At 52.2% G+C, this 19149-nt stretch overlaps 1 protein-coding gene across 6 annotated transcripts in view; it reads left to right on the top strand.

Moving 5' to 3' along the window:
* Positions 1-19149, top strand: part of LINGO1 (leucine rich repeat and Ig domain containing 1) — a 189270-nt gene that overhangs the window by 115700 nt on the left and 54421 nt on the right. For 2 of the 6 annotated variants that reach the window (XM_054513423.2, XM_054513422.2), the window contains exons 4-5: positions 11044-11147; positions 11897-11982. The exons of 1 other annotated variant lie outside the window; for it this stretch is intronic. The gene's annotated coding sequence lies outside the window, so the exon portion shown is untranslated. 3 more of the 6 variants (XM_064570123.1, XM_045899644.3, XR_010404940.1) reach the window with 2 other exon arrangements.

Below are 19149 nucleotides of genomic sequence, written 5' to 3'. Positions count from 1 at the left end.
CCACACTCCCAGCGGCTGGGGAGGGGCTCTGGGCAGGCACCATCTAGTATAGGACCTGTGTCCCCGACCTGGCCTGTCCTGGAGCCCCCTGGCCTGCTGCCTCCTCTGGCTTTGGCTCCTTCTGCCCCAGCCAGCAGGGCCAGTCCCTTCCACCCTGGGGTCTGGTGATGGGGTGGACCTTCATCCCCTCCTTTCGAGAAGTCTTTCCACCCCAGGCCTCCTTGTCCTTCCTCTGCCCCCTGCCTCTTCCCCTCTAATTGTTTGTTTTTCCCTTCAACCTCAGCCATGCGATTCCCCCACCTGCTATGCCTTTTCTTGCTCTCTACCCCATCCTCTCTTTAGGACCTGTGTGGGTTCCTCTCTCTCCAGGAAGCTTCTACTCACTGCTCCAGCCAACGTTGCTCTCCAGTAGTCCTTCCTCCAGCTCCACCCTTTTTACAGATGGAAAGGCCAAGGTCCAGTGTGCACTCCCTCATGGATACTCTGGGGGTTCCAGCAGCAGTGCCAAAGTGTGTTGCTCTCTTTGCCTTGGCTGCTAGGAAGCTCATAGCTAGTTTGGGGCCCATGTCTAGTAAGTGCTCAGGATGCTGGCATACAGTTGCTCAGTGGCCTTACCTCTGGCTTCTTCTCTCTCATTTTTTTCTTCTTCTGATTTCTTATTTTTCAGCCTGTGCTCTTCTCAGCAGCCTCAAACTCTTTTAGAAGGTGGTGGGGTGTAAATTATAAATAACCAAGACTGGCCTTGGTTAAAGCATTCAGCCAAGTGCGAGGCAGCTGGGGAGGGAGGGTCTCTCCCAAGGCCCTGGGCTGAACCTGTCCCTGGGGAGACACCCAAGCTTGACCATGGCAGCCCTGGTACGGTGCCCACCCTGCCCTCCATGGGTCAGGAAGGACATTGTTCTGCTTCCCATCCTTCTCCCTCCCCACTTTTCATCTTATCAGAAGCTAATGAAAGAGGCTGGGAAACCCAATCCTTTGGTAATTAAATTTACTTAACGGGTATTCAAGTGGAGTAATGAGAAGTTTAATGCAGTGATTAGATTTTTCTTTAGTTAATTAAAAGGAGAACCATGTGTCTTGCCAGCAAACCAACTTGACCCTCTGCTTGAGAGCAGCAGAGATGGTGGGGGGCTTGGCTGCGTGGGTGGGGGTGGAAGGGTGGGTGCATCCCCCAATCTTGGAAGTAAGCCTGGCTCTGCTGCCCACCCAGGGCAGCCCCTGGTGCAGCTCCCATTTCCGAGCTGCGAGAGCCGGGACTGGGCTAGGCCTAAGTCTCCCAGGGCTGAGGGATCCAACATTCCCCACACTCAGAGCTGATCACTGACCCAGAACAGAGGTTTCAGAGGGGGGCTTGGCAAGGGTGGCTTAAAGCAAGGAGCACAAAGGAGGGATTTCAGGCACTGCGAGTGGCGGGGTCATTTTGGGTATCACATCTCATTGCATGGGCCAGTGGACGCCTTTACCTGCATGTTCAGCCAGACCTGGCTTTACCTCCGTTGGCTCTATCTGGGCTAATGGAGTGAGGGCAGTGGGGTGGATAATCGAGAAATCTGAGATAACCTGCCAACCACTCCTCCTTGACTTGGGAATGTATCCGTGCCAGAAGGACGGATCCTTGCTGCGTTTCCGAAGGCCAGTTAGGACTGCAAGGAAGTACTTCCTGCTTTGGGCCACTTTTGCTGGGGTCAGGTGGGGGCTGGGGTAAAGGGAATATGGGAATCCCAGCATAGCTGTGTGAGGTGGAGCGTAGGACGGGATGTGCCAGGGTAGAAGGTGGGCATAATGAGGACCCAGAAGACAGGCCCCTGCACGTAAAGGGCAGAACATGTTGTTTTCAAGCAGCGGGTAAGGCTGGGGAGAGTCCTGAGTCTTTCATGGGGGGGGGGGGGGGGGAGGCAGAAAACTTCCTTTAGTGAGACCTGACCCTACCCCCACACTGAGCCTTGATCCTGGACAGACTGAACCTTGATCCCAGTCCTAGAGGAGCCTTGACCCCAGCCCCATACTTAGCCCAGCATTGTCATGGATTTGCAAACAGAGTAACTAACGGGTGCTGGGGTGGGAAGGGTGAACAGACCTGTTTGTCCATCCTCACTGCCCCGCTCTCTTGCCTGTGGGCAGGATTCCTGTGCCAGGCCCCACACTTGTCTCTGGAATGGCCAAGATGAGTCAGATCCCTGCCCACAAGGCTGGTGGGGGAGGTGACAAGCAAACAGGCACCGAGTGATCAGAGCTGAGGTGGGGGAGACCCAGAGGGCTGGGGGCTCTGGATCCGCACTAAGAGCTTCCTCCAACGGCAGATGGGGGGCGGGGAGGGGCTGGAAGCAGGGCCCCGTGGGGAGGCTGAGACTGGTCTGCCAGAGGTGAGGAGGACGGTGCCCACAGCGGTGGCTGCGGGGGCCTCAGGTGAGCAGTTCTCCCTACGAGAACTGGCTGGGATGCCCCCAGGCCACCCTAAGCTCCTGGTGAACCAAGGGCCTCGTGTGTGGAAAGGGTTGGCCGGGGTACGGGGTACTGGGCTGATAATGTTACCTTACAAGGCAAGCATTTTTATCCATCTCATCCAAGAGGAAAGAGGTGCTGAGCCTGCACTAGCCCGGTGGGGCGAGTTCCCAGAGCTTTCGGGCCTCCAGGCAGGCTCACTGCTGTTCGTGTGCATCTGCCAGGGAATGGACTTGTCCTGGGGGGCAGGAGGCCTCCGCTTCTGACTCCTCCACCCCTACCTGGCTGGGCCTATCAGACTGGCGTCTGGGGCGTGAGGAGTGAGGGAAGCGGAGGGTCCCGGCTAGGGAGGGGCTGAGCCCCAGGAACAAGGCTCTCCTGCTGTCTTCATCCCTGCCCCTCCCCTCTCCTGACTCCACTAGATTCCTCCCGATTCTTCTTCTTCCCCATTTCCCTTCTTCTTTCCTTTCTGAAAACCCAGGCCTAGAGAAACCACCCAGCGTGCCCACCCACCACTCACATGGGGAAATTGTCAAGATCATGGGGCTCTGCCTCTCATCTGTCTTTAAGGTTAAAGGGTCTGAAGTCACATTATCTCGAATGTAAACACAGGATGGCACTTGGACACTTTCTGCGCACACACGAGTTCACACTCCACAGGAGATGGCCCCAGGGAGCCAGCCCTCTGTCCTCAGGTACCATGCTCCCCCTCCCTAAACCACTGTCTCACTGAATCCTCAGCAGTCTGGGAAGGTACTTATACAGGTGAAGGAAGCGAGCAAGGTCAGGAACTAGGTCCAACTCACACCGCTAAGTGCAAAGGTGAAGCTTGCCTGACAAGCTCAAATCCTAGGCCAAGCCACCCCTCCAGATTACCCCCTCTTGCTTCCGGGCACTCCCCCTCCCTCCGTCTCTCCAAGCCTCCCCCCCACCTCCCTCCCCATCCACTGCCACATCCCTCCTCCCTCCTCGCTGCATCCTCCAGCCAGAACCAGTGACTCTTCCCCAGCCCGCCCCACGCTTTCCCACCCCCAGGCCCTTATTCAAGCTGTTCCAACCCCCTGGAGTTCCCCTCCCCAACTCCATCTGCCCAAACCCCCTTCATCTTTCCAGGCTGGGCCCAAATGCCACTTCCTTCATGGAGACACCCTGTCTGCTGTCACTGCAGTCAGAAGTCCCCCACCACCCTCCCTGAGCACTGTCCTACAGCTCTTTCCTGCCCGCCTCCCCACCCCCCGCCCCGAGCCTCCTGGCTTTCCTATGTCTGACTTGGCAGCTGTGTGGAAGGTGGGGCCCCGGCTTCCCAGGCCAGGTACCCCCAGGGCCTGGCACGCACTAGGTGCTCGGGAGGTAGCAGGGGCCTTGCCTTGGGAAGGGCCGCACCTCTGCAAACTCGACCCTTTCCTCAGCAGTCCTGGGCCCACTAGCCCCTCACAGCACTGGTCCCAGCCCCACGGCTGGCCGGATGCTCACTGGAGCCCTGGATGGTGAGGTTGGGGGGCTGGCTGGTGGCCCCAGAGGACTTCCCTGGGCCCAGGTTGTGGGGGGCAAGAATAAGGCAAGTCCAGTGCTGGTGGAGGGCTTCATGGGCACTCTCCCTGGCTCTACTCACTGGCTCTGCCAATGACTGGAATCTCTCCATGCCTCAGTTTCCTCATCTGTTCAATGAGGTGATGACAAACCTACCTGGGGTTGCTCTGAGGATCAGAGCAGTCAACACAGTGGAAAGCACACAGTAAAGACACAGATACACAGTGTGGCTCCCTGACCGTCAGTCGTCACCATGGCCATGCAAGGGGGCCTGAAGGCTGAGTGTTGAGGGAGAGTTTCCAGAATGTGCTGACATATGAGCAGCAACTTGAAAGATGAGGTCCAGAGGCAGGGAAGGATATGCTGAGGAGGGGGAACCACATAGACGAAGATCCAGAGGCAGTTTGGGGGACATGCAAGGGTTCCGGCTGTGTCTAGACTTAAGAGCAGGTCAAGGGAAGATCCCAGGCCGGTGGCACACAAGCGCTGTGTCCTGAGGGACCTTGGGGGCCACACTGAGGAATTTGCCTTGCAGCCTGTGAGGGGCCATGGAATGGGGTATTTTTTCTTTTTTAGTATTTGCTCATGCAAAAACATCGGAACAGTAGATGTGTGCCCTGTTAAGTATGGAAGTTCCCTCTTTGCCCTTAAATCGTTCTGCCAAGATCTCACAGTTATTGGTCTGGTGTGCCTCCTTCCAGAACTTTTTTCTGTGCCTTACAAACATACTTGTTGTATATTAATTTTTTTAAGATTTTATTTTTAACTAATCTCTACACCCAATGTGGGGCTCGAATCCACAACCCCAAGATCAAGAGTCACATGCTCCAGTGACTGAGTCAGCCAGGCATCCCTGTATATTACTTTATAAAAAAAAGACATAGAGTCATATTATGCACATTACTCTACAACTTCCCTTTTTCACTTTCCAGTGTGTTGTGGGCATCTGTCACTGTCACGGCACACAGATCAGTGGTGTCCCTTTTAATGGTTGCCTAATATTCCCTTATTTGGCCAGAGTGTAATTTATGTAACTAGTCCTGGGTTGATGGAATATTTAGGTTGTCTTCAATCTTTCACTCTTGCAAATGACGCTTCAGTGACCATCCTTGTATATATATCTTGCTGACATGTGTAAGCATTTGGGTAGGATAGATTTCTAGACATGGAATTGCCTGGCTGAAGGGTACGTTTATTACATTTTGATAGGTACCACCACAGTGCTCTTCCAAAAGGTTTGGCCAGTTTACGCTCCCACCCTTGGTATCTGTGGCTGGCCATTTCCCCACACCATCCTCCGCACTGAACATTATCAAGCTTTTTAATTTGTGCTCATCCAGGAAAATGTCTTGCTGTGGTTTCAGCACTCACTTGCCTTCTCCGCAGCGAGGCTGAGCATCTTCTCATGCGGTTGTGGACCTTTTGCATTTCCTCCTCTGTGAATTGACTGTTCATATCTTTGCCCATTTTTCTTTCTTTTTTTCTTTTTCTTTTTCTTTTTCCTTTTTCTTATTGATATAAAGGAGCTTTTAGTATATTAGGAATTTTCAAACTTTCTGTCTGATGTATGTGTTGGAAATATTTTCCCTAGTCTGCTGTTTGTCTTTTTAACTTGGATTATGGTCTCTTTGGCCATATAGAAGCTTTAGATCTTTATTTAGTCAAATCTGTCAGACTTCTCCTCAGAGCTTCTGAGTTTCACATCCTGCTTGGCCAGGCTTCCTGGAAGGGTTTTAAGTGGAGGTCAGATTGGGGATTGGGAAAGGTTGCTCTGATTGCCACTGTGCAGAGGGTGGGTGGAGGGGGATAGCAAGGCAAGCCGGAGGATAGGAAGCAGCTGAGAACTTTGCGCTGGGGGCGGGGTGGGGGGTAGGGGAAAATTAGGGAGAAGGTGAGTTTGGGAAATATTCAAGGCTTGGTTGCCCATGGTGATAGGATGTGAGGATGAGAGAGGAAGAAAGGACTTCGGAGCAATGCCTGGGTGTGTGGCTAGGGGACTACTTGGCTGGTGCCCCCACCACCCTGAGTTGGGGACGGGACTAGGGAGGGAAATGCATGCAGGTGCATGTGAGTGCTCACCTGAGCAGGGACACAGCACAGAGGAGTACATGTGTGCGTGCAGGTACATGCTTCAGGTGTGGAGATGGGGCATCTGTACTGTGGCTGCACGGAGCGGGAGGGGTGTGGGGAGTCTGTTCCCTGCCAGCTACTGTACGCGGCACCACGCACGCGCACTCTGTCATCCCGACTACCGTATGAAGTATGTCTGATGGACGAGGAACCAGACTCAGAGAGGTTAAGTAACTTGCTCAAGGTGACACAGCAGTAAGTGACAAAAAGGGGATTTTTTTCGACATCTTAGATCTGACCCTCCCAGACAGAATTGCCACCAACAGCATGGAGGAAACTTTCATTCACTTCTAACCTGACCAACCCGGTTTCATCAGGGACTCTTAGGACCAGTGCAGGAACCACACTGCCTGGCTTGGACATGCAGCCCCGTTCCTTACAAGGCAAGTTACTTCCCCTCTCTGTGCCTCAGTTTCCCCATTCTGAAAATGTAGTCAATCACGGTACCCGCCTCGCAAGATGTTCGTGGAGATTAAATGTGTTAGCACCTAGGAAGTGCTTAGCCCATGAGGTCTCCTTGGATGCTCTCTGTGATGAGTCTGATGACGATGATGGCAAGGCGTTCACCGTCACTGTGTCTATGCCTCTTTCCCTTCTCCTTCCCCTCCATCTTCCCTCCACCTGTCACCTCACCCCTGGGCCAGCTCTTCCTCAATTCCCTGCAGGAACTTCGTCCAATACTTGCCTTTGTATTGGCAAAGTACCTCTGTCCTCTGTCCTCTGTTTTCAGCCCCCAAGCCCTCGGCAGACAGTGAATTAAAGCCCAATCAGTCAGCAAAAACCATTCAGGGGAGAACGATTCATGTTGCACTCAGGGGATCCTCCCCCAAGCAGTTCTAGTCAGGCATTTTCTGCAAGCCCATGCATTCATCCCAACATTATCCGGTCTCTGAGAACCAGACCATAACAGCCAGATCTAAAACTCCTTCCTCCCTGAGTGGAGATGCTCAGGTGTACTTTCGGCGGGGGGTCTGAGCTGACCCCAGCCCAGCCAACTCTCCCCTCTAGCCACAGCCATCACTGGATCCCTGACCGTGGGATGAGTCATTCTCAGCATCGTTGGCCAGGAAACTTGCCCATAGGAAACAAAAGCAGAAAGCACAGCAGATTCTGGGCACAGTTTCTTCCCATTAGCATATCCAAGCAAATCCCATGGCTGTGAGGGTCCGTGCAAGGTGCTCAAACTGGGTTAAAACCTCAGGTCTGCACCCAGTTAAAAATTTCTCGCCGAAATCACCAAACTCACCGTTATGGATTTCTCATCATCAAAATAAACTCCCAGGTAAATAAATCCTGGTGTTAAAGAATGGAGCAGTTATTGCCTGTTGCTTGCAGGGTTTTGTTTTCAGTTGCACGGTTATCAGTCACACCTGTTTATTTTTAACCCGAAGGATGGCTGAACTTGCTTCAGTGCTTCCCAGGGGACAGTTACACCCAATTACACAGCACACCCCCTACCCCAAAGCCTCTGAGAGAGGCAGCAGACCCCCTACCCCAAAGCCTCTGAGAGAGGATTCTTTATGACTGTTTTTGGGAAGCCTGGTCCCCGGGGTCTCCAGGGTCCCCAGGTTCCACCAAGCCTGGCTTTGTCCCAGGGGTTTCTTCAACATCTCCCCCCACCTCCAATCCAAGACCCTTTCCCCAGTATACCCCAGGACTTCTGCAGGGTGCTGCACCACACTCTGACTTCCAGCTAACCTGGCCCAAGTTCAAAGCCATTCGAGCCTTTGGATGCACGTAGACAAGTACTGACACTAGCTATCAGCACTCATACCTAAGAAACTTTTCAAGTTTGCCCTTACAATAGAAGCCTTTCTAACAGCCACAAGGAAGCTGTATGCTACCCTTTTTTTTTTTTTTTTTTAGGGGAGGCAGTATAATCCACTACCGCCAAATCTTACTTCTTGGAAAGAACGAGGAATCACAGGGGCATTTATGGACATTAGGGGCTTTCCTCTTGGGTCGCCTGCCAGAGCCCACTGTTATCTTGAGGGGCTGCCTCTTCTCCCTGTTCCCTGTATTGTCCCACAGGAGCACACAACATTTAAGGCGATAACTGCCAAAGTAAAGTGCCAATAAGTTCAAAATATAAATGTATAATTCAGCTTGCAGCTTGCTCTCATTTGTGGCCCCAAGCCCTGCTGGAGTCCCCTAGCCCTCAGCTGTTAATCCAGGGCAGGCAAGTAGGGGGCCCCAGGGCCTTTCCAAAGCTGATTCCAGACCTGAGCCAGGGGTAAAGCTCTGAGGATGCCCCAGCCTTTTTTCTAAAGTCAAATTCAAGCCCTTGAATGTAGGCCAAGGCCTCAGCTGTCATGGAGATGCTGTCACTTGCGTCTGCTCACACCTCCCTTCTCCAGGGGGGAATTGTCCCGCTGATGAATCCTGCTACAGGGCCTGAAACTCCCCCCTTTCCCTGGTGGATAGGGAACCCTTGAAACTGGGGATTGACATATTTCTGTCCCCCACTGAAATCCTAGTTATTTAGGGGCTCCCAGATGGAGCTTGGTTCTCTCACTCAGAAAGTCATCCAGAGACGCCCTCAAACCAAATTCGGTAAGGTCATGTGCCCCAAGTGGCCAGTGGGGATGCAGGAGGGTAGGCAGAGGTGTGCTGCACAACACGTTCGCTGGGAACTCTCGGTGAGTTGGTACAACAAAGGTTCCCCTGCCCTTTCTTCCTTTACTTACAGTACGACCTCACATTACACGTCCAATGTGGGAAGTAGGGAGGGTGGCAGACTCTGGTCCATACAGACATCCAGGGACCTGGGCTGACAGAAGCTCCACCATCTTGTAGCTGCCCCATCTGGAACACGTGGTCTCCTTCAGTCACTGTGGCAAAGGAGAGAAAATGGTAGAGTCACACTCTGCTCTTAAATACCTTGGCCCAGCAGTGACACACATCACTCTTGTTTACAACCCATTGGCCAGAAATTCTCATATAGCCTCCATTAACTGTAAGGGGGCTGAGGAAAGGTCACATCATGCTGGGAGGAAGAGGGTGTGGAGGAAATGTGCCCAGACATTCAGCGACCAGTAGAATCTTCTGTACAAGGGGTGTTGTGGGACCCCTCTCAGAGCCAGGGTTTCAGAAGAGCCAACTCGCTGTTCATTCTTTCCACCTGAGGTGGCTAGGGCTGGGGAAGCCCAGATGTCTGGGAGAGCCTGATGGGAAAAGCTTTGAGGAAGAGTCCCTACGGATAAATAAGCCCCATGGCAGGCCCGGGTCCAGGGCCTCCACCCACCAGGCTCTAGGTTTGACTCCACCTCTCCCCCCCTTACCCCGTTGACGGCTTTCAATACCAACACCATCCCAAAAAATGAATTTCTCAAGAGGAGAAGCAGGAATGAGAGTGAAGATGAGTTCAGTTTTGGAGGGAGAAAATCCAAGAGGAGACTTCCAGAAGCCATTATGTCTAGTCCATTTGGGCTGCTCTAACAAAATACCACAGACTGGGTGGCTTATAAACAAGAGAAGTTTATTTCTCACAGTTCTGGAGGCCGGGAAGTCTGAGATCAAGATGCTGGCAGATTTGGTGTCTAGTGGGGGCTCACTTCCTGGTTCATAGATGGCCATCTTTTTATGGTGTCCTCATATGGCACAAGGCACAAGGGAGCTCTCTGGGGTCCCTTTTGTAAGGGTGTTAATCCCATTCATGAGACTCATGAGACCTTCATGACCTAATCCCTTCCCTCAAAGCCTCACCTCCAAATACCATTACACTGGGCTTCGGTTTCAACATATGAAATTGGGGTGAAAGGGACACAAACACTCCGTCTATGGCACATTGGATATGTGCCCAAGCTCAAGAGCATACCCTTGCCATGAGAGAGAGCTGGAAGATACTGCCTTTCTTCCAGGCTTTCATTCCTTCAGCAAATATGGCCGCTGTGGGCCATAGAGTATACTGATAACAACCGTGGGGTCTGATTCCAGAACTCCTGGGATTGAAGCTTGGCTTGGCCCATCATCAGCTATATGACGTTGGGCTAGGTACTTCCCTCTGCCTCAGCTTTCTCCTCTTAAAATGGGGATATTGATAGAATGATAGTATCTATCTCTCTTAGGGTAAGTGTGAGCATTAAATGAGTTAGTATTTGTGAAGTACTCAGAATAGTGCTGGGCACATGATAAGTACTCTATAAATGTTAACTATCACCACTGCAGCCGCCACCACCATCACCGTCACCCTCACCATCATCACCATCATCACCATCATCCTCACCATCATCATCATCATCACCATCATCATCACCATCATCACCATCATCACCATCACCGTCATTATCACCATCACCATCATCATCATCACCATCATTGTCACCATCATCAGCATAATCACTATCACCATCATCATCACCATCATCACCATCATCATCATCACAATCATCACCATCATCACCATCATCATCACCATCATTACCATCACCATCATCATCACCATCATCCAGTAGCAGATACTGTGCTAGGCGTTGCAGGGGTTGGGGTAGATGTCAAGGTCCCTGCTCTCACATATGATTGGGAAAATGGAAGATAAAGGGATAAATAATTAAATTAAAATGATAATTCCAAATAGAGATGGTATGAAAACAATAAATCGGGTATGTGAAAAATTAAAACCAGGGAGCCACCACTGCATGTCTATTACACTGATATCTACAAAATTGGCAATACCAAGTCCAGGTGAGGATACAGAGCAGCTAGAACTCTCAGGTGTTGCTGGAGGGAATGCAAAATGGTATAGCCACTTTAGAAAACAGTTCGGCAAAAAAAAAAAAACAAAACACAAAAAAACCACAGTTTGGCAGTTTCTTATAAAGTTAAAAATATGTTTACTGTATAACCCAGCAATCCTACTGCTAGGTATTTACCCAAGAGAAGTAACAACTTATGTTCACATAAAAACCTGTATGTGACTATTGATAGTGGCTTTATTCATAGTTGCCCCAAACTGGAAACCTCTCAGCTAGTAAATGGATGAACAATTGAATACTACTCAGCAATAAAAAAAGAATGAAACTGGGAACAACAAAGAAACAACGAAGGTAAATCGCAAATGCGTTATATGCTAAACGAATAAAGCCAGACTCAAAAAGATACCTGTAGATGACTCCATTTGTTTGACATTCTGGAAAAGGCAAAACTATAGAGACAGAAAATAGGTCAGTGGTTGTTAGGGACTGGGGTTGGCGGGGAGTTGGCTACAAAGGACAGCACGTGGAGAGTTTTGATAGCATTGTTCTCTGTCTTGAGTGTGGTAGTGGTTACACGGCTGTCTGCAGCTGTGAGAACGCATAGAACTGCGCACTAGAAAGAGTAAATTTTACTGTAGGTAAATTATAGCTCAATTAACCTGCCTGGAAAAAAAAAAAAAAGCTCTCTGTGAGATTGTTGAGACAGGGCAACCCGAATGACAGATCAGTTAATCAGGGTCGTGTGACACGGGGAAGGAGGGCCTCCCGCACCTGGAGCTCAGGGAGGGCTTTCTGAGGAGGTGCCTTGAGCTGAATCTGGATCAGGAGAAGGAGCGGGGCCTGTGAGGATCAGGAGGAAGTGGGGGCCGGGGGCAGAGGGAGCAGCAGGGTGGCGGTGTGGCTGGCGCTGAGTGAGGGAGGAGTGGTCAGCCAGCCAGAGACCCGCAGGCTGGACCAGGGGACCGGCACGGATGGTGGGGCGTCCTCCTGGAAACTCGCAGGGGCTGTTGGTGGTGGTGGGGAGGCCGAAGCCAGAAATCCTGGGTTGAGTAGTACAGACTCATCTTAGCGGCACTAACCTTCCTGCTCTTGCCCTGCAGTGCATGCTGAGACCGCGACCGATAGGCTGCTGCTCCCTGGGCCCCCAGAGGCTGATCTGTTTGCCTCCCAGCGCCATCTGACCCAGGTAGGCGGAGAGCAGGGGCGCTCCCACTGCCTCATGCCTCTGCTTTGGGTGGGAGGGCTCTGGGAGCGAGGAGCGGGATGGGCCTCGGTGAATGAGCCCCTGCCAGGCGCGATGCTGTGGGACACGGGTGGGGTTTAAAGGCTCTGGCCACAGCAGGGCCTCCTGGGGGGCTTGGGGGCCACCGAGAGGCCCCAGGACATATCATTCTGCCAGCCCAGTTGTTTTCTGACATGCTCGCTATCTGCGGTCTGTTCAGCATCCTTTCCCGGCACGCACTTGCTAAGTACGTTGACTGTGGTAGCTTCTGCATCTGTGGGGCTCCCTTTGCTGTCACTCTGGCTTTTCTCTGCCAGAGTCACTGCACCGGCCTTGTGTGTGTGCTTCCATGAGTGACGGCTCTTACTCCGGAAGGCCCCAGCTCTCTGCAGGACTCCCGCCGGGGCCGGGGTGCTCCTCCGGGCACCAGGAGCAGCCCAGCTCACTTTTAATCCACTCGGCGTTTCTCTGCTGCTCCTGGGCGCCCGGGTGGAGGCCTTCTGCTTAGGGCCAAGTGCTCCAAAGGTGGGCTGGGTTGTGGGCTAGGCTTGCCAGAAAAATTTACAGGATGTCCAGTTGAATTAGAGCTTCAAACAGATAACAAATCATTTTTTAGCATAAGTATATCCCCAATACTGCATTGGATATACAATTTTTGCTAAATCTGACAACTCTAGTTGTCTGAAGCCCCAGTCCCCCTCTTCTTCTGACGAGTCCTTGATGGGCCCGCCTTGACCCCCTTAAATCAGCTGCCTCCAGTGCCTATGACGGCTGTCCTGGAGCCAGGGCGGGGGCCAGGCCTGCTCAGGTCACAATCAGTGGACATCTCCTGATCCCCCAGGTCCCACAGGCCAGCCCTGGGGCAGAGACCTGGGGGTTCCCGCTGGAGGCTGTTAAGAGTGTTCTCAGGGTCCTTGCCCTCCCCTCTGGCTCTCTGACAGCAGAGTCCGGGCTGAGGAGGGCATGGGGTGGAGCCGGCTGGGCCTCTGTGCCCATGAACAGAGCTGTGAGACAGGCCTGGAGCTGTGAAAAGAACCAAGAATAGAAAATTGTCTCACGAGCTTGGAACCCAGAGTGCTTGGGGTGCGGGGGTGCAGGTGGGGGGTAACAGGGGTAAGACAGAGCCAGACAATGGAGGGCTTGCAATGTCCTATTTCTGCACCTTGCAACACTGGGGAGACAGGGGAAGTGTTTCCATGGCAAGTAAAGTCATTTTTCTGACCAGTAAGGTAATGTTCTCTATATGTCCTCTACCTATCTATCTATCTAACAGCCCGAAAGTGTTTAAAGCATGCTGTTTGAGCCTTTCCCATAATCTCTTCCTCCCCAGGACTAAACACTGCTAACTAGTTCAATATATCTCTCTCCAGACTCTTTTTTGGTGCACTTAGAGATGTATTTTAAAAGCAAAAACATGGGCTCATCCTAGTTACACTGCTCTGTCACGAGTTTTCACCTAACAACATACTGTATAGATCATTCCAGAGTTCTTCCTTATCCTTTTATGCCCATTTTTGGGTGATCTTTAAATTATGTATCAATGATCAATCTTGCCGGTGGCCATGCAGATTGTTGTGAGCGTGTGGCTGTTTATAAACCTCCCTCAGGGAACCTCCCTGTTGGTGCCTCTGTGTGCACTTGTCTTATGGGTCCTTCAGGAGTGTTTCTGAAAGCGGACCGGCTGGGTCAGACGGCACACACCTTTCCAGGTGTGGTCTCTACAGCCACGTCAACCTCCAGAAGGTTGTGCTGACTTCCCATGTGCAAGAGGCCTCGTCCCCTCATCCTTGCCAGTCGTGGGCATTAGCAATCACTTAAATCTCTGCTAATCTGTTAGGTAAAATGGATTTTCTTTTGCATTTCTTTGATTACGAATGAGGTTGAGCATATCTGTGTATATGTTTGTTGGCCATTTTCATTTCTTCGTTTATGAATTGCCTGTTGATGGCATGTTCTCAGCTCGTTTTTCTACTCATCTGTCCACTCATTCAGCAGGCATTTCTTGAGCACCTACTATGTGGGGCACCGTTTTGGTTAGGGACCTAACAGTGAACAACACTGACAACAGAGACCTGTCCCCTGGAACTTAGGCTCTAGTGGAGGAGAGATAGTCAAGAGAAATGGGTAAATGAGTGAAATCTAATGTGTGTGTTGAGTGTTAAGTGCGAAGGAGGGAAAAATAAAGCAGGGCAGGTGATGGGAAGTGTTGGGCAGCTGGAGCTGGTAGTCAGGAAGGCCTCCCTGGGAGATGGCGCTGCAGAAAGCACCGGCAGGAAGCAAGCGAGTGAGGCCCGTGGATGGGAGCCTGGGTGCCAGGCAGGCCGGGTGTGTTCGGGGCACAACGAGAAGGCCAGAGTGGCTGGGACGTGGGGAGTGAGAGAGAGTGGCAGGTATGGCCGGAGAGGGACCAGAAGCAGGTCACGCAGGGCCACATGGACCACCCTTGGCTTTTAATCAGGATAAAGCAGGGAGCCATGGAAGGTTCCGAATAGTGACATGATGTGATCTGAATGTCATTTTAACCAGATCCCCCTGGCTGCTGTGAAGGGGGCCAGGGAAGCGGGGAGATCAGTCAGTAGGCTGTTGTAATGATCTAGGGGAGAGACGGGGGGGGCGCTTTGAGTGGGGGCGCTTGATGGAGGTGGGGAGAAGTAGATGGGTTCTGGGTGGGTGCTAATGGTAGAGCCAATAGGACTTGCTGACAGTTTGGATGAGGTGGAGTGTTTATGTGAGACAGAGGGGAGCCAAGGATGACTACATTAGTCATCTTGGGCTGCCATAACCAAACATCATAAACTTGGGTAGCTTAAACAACGCACATGTATTCCTCACACTTCCGGAGACTGGGAAGTCCAAGATTAAGGTGCTGGCAGACTCAGTTCTCAGTGAGGACCCGTGCTTGGCTTGCAGACAGCTACCATCTCACCGTGCGCTCCCATGACCTCTAACTTAACCGCAGAGAGCCCTGGTGTCTCTTCCTCTTCTTGTAAGGACACTAATCCCATCAAGAGGCCCCACCCTCACGACCTCATCTCATCCTAATTACCTCCCAAAGGCCCCGCCTCCCAGGACCACATTAGGGGTTAGGGCTTCAGCTGATGAATTCTGAGGAGCACAAACATTCAGTCCATAATGGAGTCAATCCATGGAGTCCAGTGACTCCAAGGGCTTGGGCCCAAGTAGCTAGAGGGGTGGGGCTGCCATCAACAGAGATTGGACAGAGAAGAAGGAGGAGTGAGTTTGGTGTAGGTGAGGAGAGCAGCTCACCTGTGGACAGGACTGGCTGCATAATATGTGGGACCTGGAGCAAAATGAAAATGAGTGGACCTCTGTTTAAAAAATTATTACGAATTGCTAAGTGATAACAGTAGGGCATTAAACCAAGAGCATGAAACCACACTCTGGGGCCTTGTGTGACTGCCCAGTGGGCACACCAGTGAGCAGGCCCCAGCTGGGGACATGCAAAGTGTGATATGCCCGCAGATGTCCAAAAAGGGTGGAGTTGATAGTTGGATGTGTGAGGCTGGAGTTCGGGGGAGGGGTCTGGGCTGGAGACACAAATCTGGGATTATCAGCATAAAAGTAGTATTTCAAGCCTTGAGATTGGTTGAGATCATCAAGGGAGTGGATATACATAGAAAAGAGAAGCACCAAAGACTTGGCCCTGGGGCCTCCTTCAGTTAGAAGTTGGGGAGCTGAGGAGGAACCAAAAAGGTAAGAAAAAGCAACCAGTGGGGTAGAGGAGAACCAGGCAGGTATGAGGTCCTGGAAGCCAAGGGCAAGACATGCTTCAAGCATGAGGTCAAGTAAGATGCAGAGGGAACATTGATCATGCATTAGCTGCGGGAGATCACAGATGACCTTGGTTTCAGTGATGGGGGGCGGGCGGATGTGTGAAATGCATCTTATTGACTTGCAGGAACAAATTGATTTATAAGAGGTTAAGGGATTTAACCCTTTATCTGTCATATGTTGCAAATATTTTCTCACAGTTTTGTGGGGGTTTTGTCATTTAAGTTTATAGAGCTTTTCTTAACCCCTTACATGTTGAAAACTGTCCCGTGGTCAGGTTGGCCTCTCTTGACCTTTACAGTTTCTGGCCTTCCCCAGCTGCAAAGTATTGAAAATATTGTCTTCCATTGTTTTCTAGTTGTTTATGAGATTTAAAAATATTTAAATCTGTAGTTCATCTGGAATGTTCTTGTGTATGTGGTTTGAGGTAGGGATCCAAGTGTTTTGCCCCAAATGATCAGCCAGTTGCTTTGACACTTGACTGAGTAAGCTTTCCTCCCTGCTCTGCAGCTCCTTGGCCATCATTCGATCCCGCTGATCTGTGCCTGGGGAGTCATTTGGGAAGTTGAGAGAACGGAGGCTTGGTCACTGATGGGGGGTGGAGTGTGTGGGGGCAGGAGTGGAAGCGGACACAGTTGCCTTCAGTGAGGGAAGAGGCAAAGGGAAGTTAGGAAGGATGGGAGCTCTCAAGTATGGAGGGCCTCCTGTGTGCCCTCACAGTTCTGCAGGGGTGGTATTCTGTATACCCATTTGCAGATGAGGAGACTGAGGCTCTGTGAGCAGTCATCACATGTCCAATGGCATCAGCTCTTAGGAGGTGGAGCTGAGCCTGGGAAGCAGCTCTCTGTAACCACACCTGTGTTCTGTCCACCCAGGTGAAGGGAGAGGCGAAGGGGAGCAGTTTCCAAGAAGGCTGGAAGGGCTCCAGGCACAAAATCCCCCCCCCCCACTCTGCTTCCCCGTCTGCCATTTGGCTGGGTCTTGAAGGTTTTCCCATTTTGAAGAGGAACCTGTTAAAATCAGAATACTCCTGGCAGGGAATCACACGTTAAGTTTACAGCTAACATCTTAATTATCAGTTAACACCTCTGCAGGGATTAGCTGACAGCCAGCTGAGGACACTGAATGGGGGCCGGTGTGATATGTATCTGGGCTGGGAAAGGCCAGGAAGGGGGAGGGGTGATAGAGGAGGAGGCAGGTACCCAGCAATTCACAGCTTTCTTCTGGGCCCTTGGGAAAGAGACCAGGAGGTAGAGAGGGATCCAGGTGGTGGTTGGGGGGGGGGGGGCTGGGTAGCAGGGGAGTGGCAGCTACTCTGTGAAGCCTGGGGCTGGGGCTCATAGAGGAGCTGACAGCTATTCGACACTTACTGCGTTCTGGTATCAGAGAAGGCTTGTCACATTCTCAGTCTTGGCCTTAAGGACGTCAGGAAATCAGCCACCCATTAGCTACCTCGGGCACCAGTTGCCAGCAGTCATTCCGAGCTGGGACTTGTCTCTGACACCCATAGACGGAGTCTGTCACCTAGCCCTGAGGAGTAGTCGTAGGAGAGAGGCTGAGGCGTCTGGAACCTCTTCTAGTTCTTTGAGGGCCAGTCTACCCTGCTAGGGTCAGGCTAGGTGTGAGCAGGTCAGGGCTCAGTGTGTGACCAGAGTCAGTGCTTAGAGGGTGAGCAAGGTCAGGACTCAGGGAGTAACCAAGGTTAGGGTTCAGTGTGTGACCAGGTTCAGGACTCAGTGTGTGACCAGTGTTGGGGCTCAGTGTGTGACCAGGGTCAGGGCTCGGTGTGTGACCAGGGTTAGGGCTCGGTGTGTGACCACGGTCAGGACTCAGTGTGTGACCAGGATTAGGGCTCAGTGTGAGAGCAGGGTCAAGACTCAGTGTGAGGCCCTGGATAGGTATCTGACAGCCTCCCAGCCCAGTGGTGCAGGAGGGCAGGGGTAAAGAAAGATGTGACTGCTTGTCTAAAGCTGGCCTTTCTCTCCCAGAAGGGCTTCCTTCCCATTTACTCCACTCTGCACAGGGGGACTGATCTTTGTCTTTAGGGAATATCATGAGCCTAAAAGTGACTGGCCACCCAACCACTTCATCACTGTGTGGACTCTGACGGCCTTCCCGCGATCCTGGAGCAGCTCCTCCCTCGTCTCCCCTCTTCCTCCCTGTCTTTTTCCTGCCCCCCTCTCCCCTGCCTGTCTCCCCTTGTCTTGCACCCAGTTGCTGGCAGCCAGACCCTGAGACTCCCAGACACCCTTCCAATTCGAAGCTGGCCCAGGTCCCAGGTAACCTGCGTCATACACCTCCAGCTCTTCCCTCATTCTCTCCTGCACATTCTCTGTACCCAGCGGTGCCACTAGGGCTTGGCTGGGAAGGGAGCCCCTTGGGAGGGGTGCAGGTAGTGATGAAGTAAGACTTCCAGGCGGGGAAGAGCCTCTGAGTTCGGTGCCTGGTTGCAGGCCCGAGAGCATCTCCAGGCAGGGCACGGGCCAGAGCAGAGGCTGGGGGTCTCTGCAGGTGCTGGGGTGGGGCCTATGTAAATTGGGGGGCAGCTGAGAAGTGCGAGGGGTCAGATGGAGGAGGCCTCCATGGCCACTTAGAGACTTCAGAATTTATTCCCAAGGCCAGCAGTTTCCCCCGTTTTATTCTGTAGCAGTTCAAACCCGTCACATGGAAGCCTAGAGTGGAAAACAGACTCAGTTGTTCGTTCAGCAAATGTTTACTGGGCACCTAGTCTTCTAGTCCCAGAGACACCGCTGTGAACCAAATAGGAAGCAGTTCCCTGCCCTCAGGGAGCTGACAGCTACAGGGCGGCTGTGGCTAAAGGAAGCCTTACTCTACTGCCCATTCCCCGGGGCAGCTCTGCAAACACAGGGGCTCCTGGGGCAGGTCCTGGAAACGTGCTGTCCTTAAGGAGCCTGAAGGAGATGCTGCAAGAGAAGATTTCTTTCTGCTGATGGAAGGTTCTGGGAGGGAGGATGGCAGAGTCAAAGAGGAGGTGAGCAGGAGAGGAAGAGAGAGAAGGACCTCTCAGGAGAGGAGAACCCCGCGCCCTGTGGCTCACCCATTAGGGCAGAGAAAAGGGATGAGGCCCTCCCAGGTATGGTGGCCAGTTGTCCTGATTTGCTCAGGACTGTCCTGCTTTTAGCACATGTCAGTCCCAGGATGGTCAGTCATACCACTTGAGGGCCACTCTGCACGTGAAGCTCAGCCTCTGCCCCTGCCAACAACTTGGCATCCAGTCAAGTTGTCCTGGGCATCTGAGAAACTGGGTGTCTAGGTCATGGTGCCAGTTATGCCTAAGGATTATGGGAAGTAATTGTGGGCTGGCTTGGGGTGCTGCTG

Source organism: Mirounga angustirostris, unplaced genomic scaffold (genome assembly GCF_029215605.1).
Source record: "Mirounga angustirostris isolate CCGP_5_RB_7025 unplaced genomic scaffold, mMirAng1.0.hap1 SCAF_9, whole genome shotgun sequence".
Lineage (NCBI taxonomy): Eukaryota > Metazoa > Chordata > Mammalia > Carnivora > Phocidae > Mirounga > Mirounga angustirostris.
The sequence above is the reverse complement of the archived record's forward strand: the minus strand, read 5'-3'. Positions and strand labels throughout refer to the sequence as shown.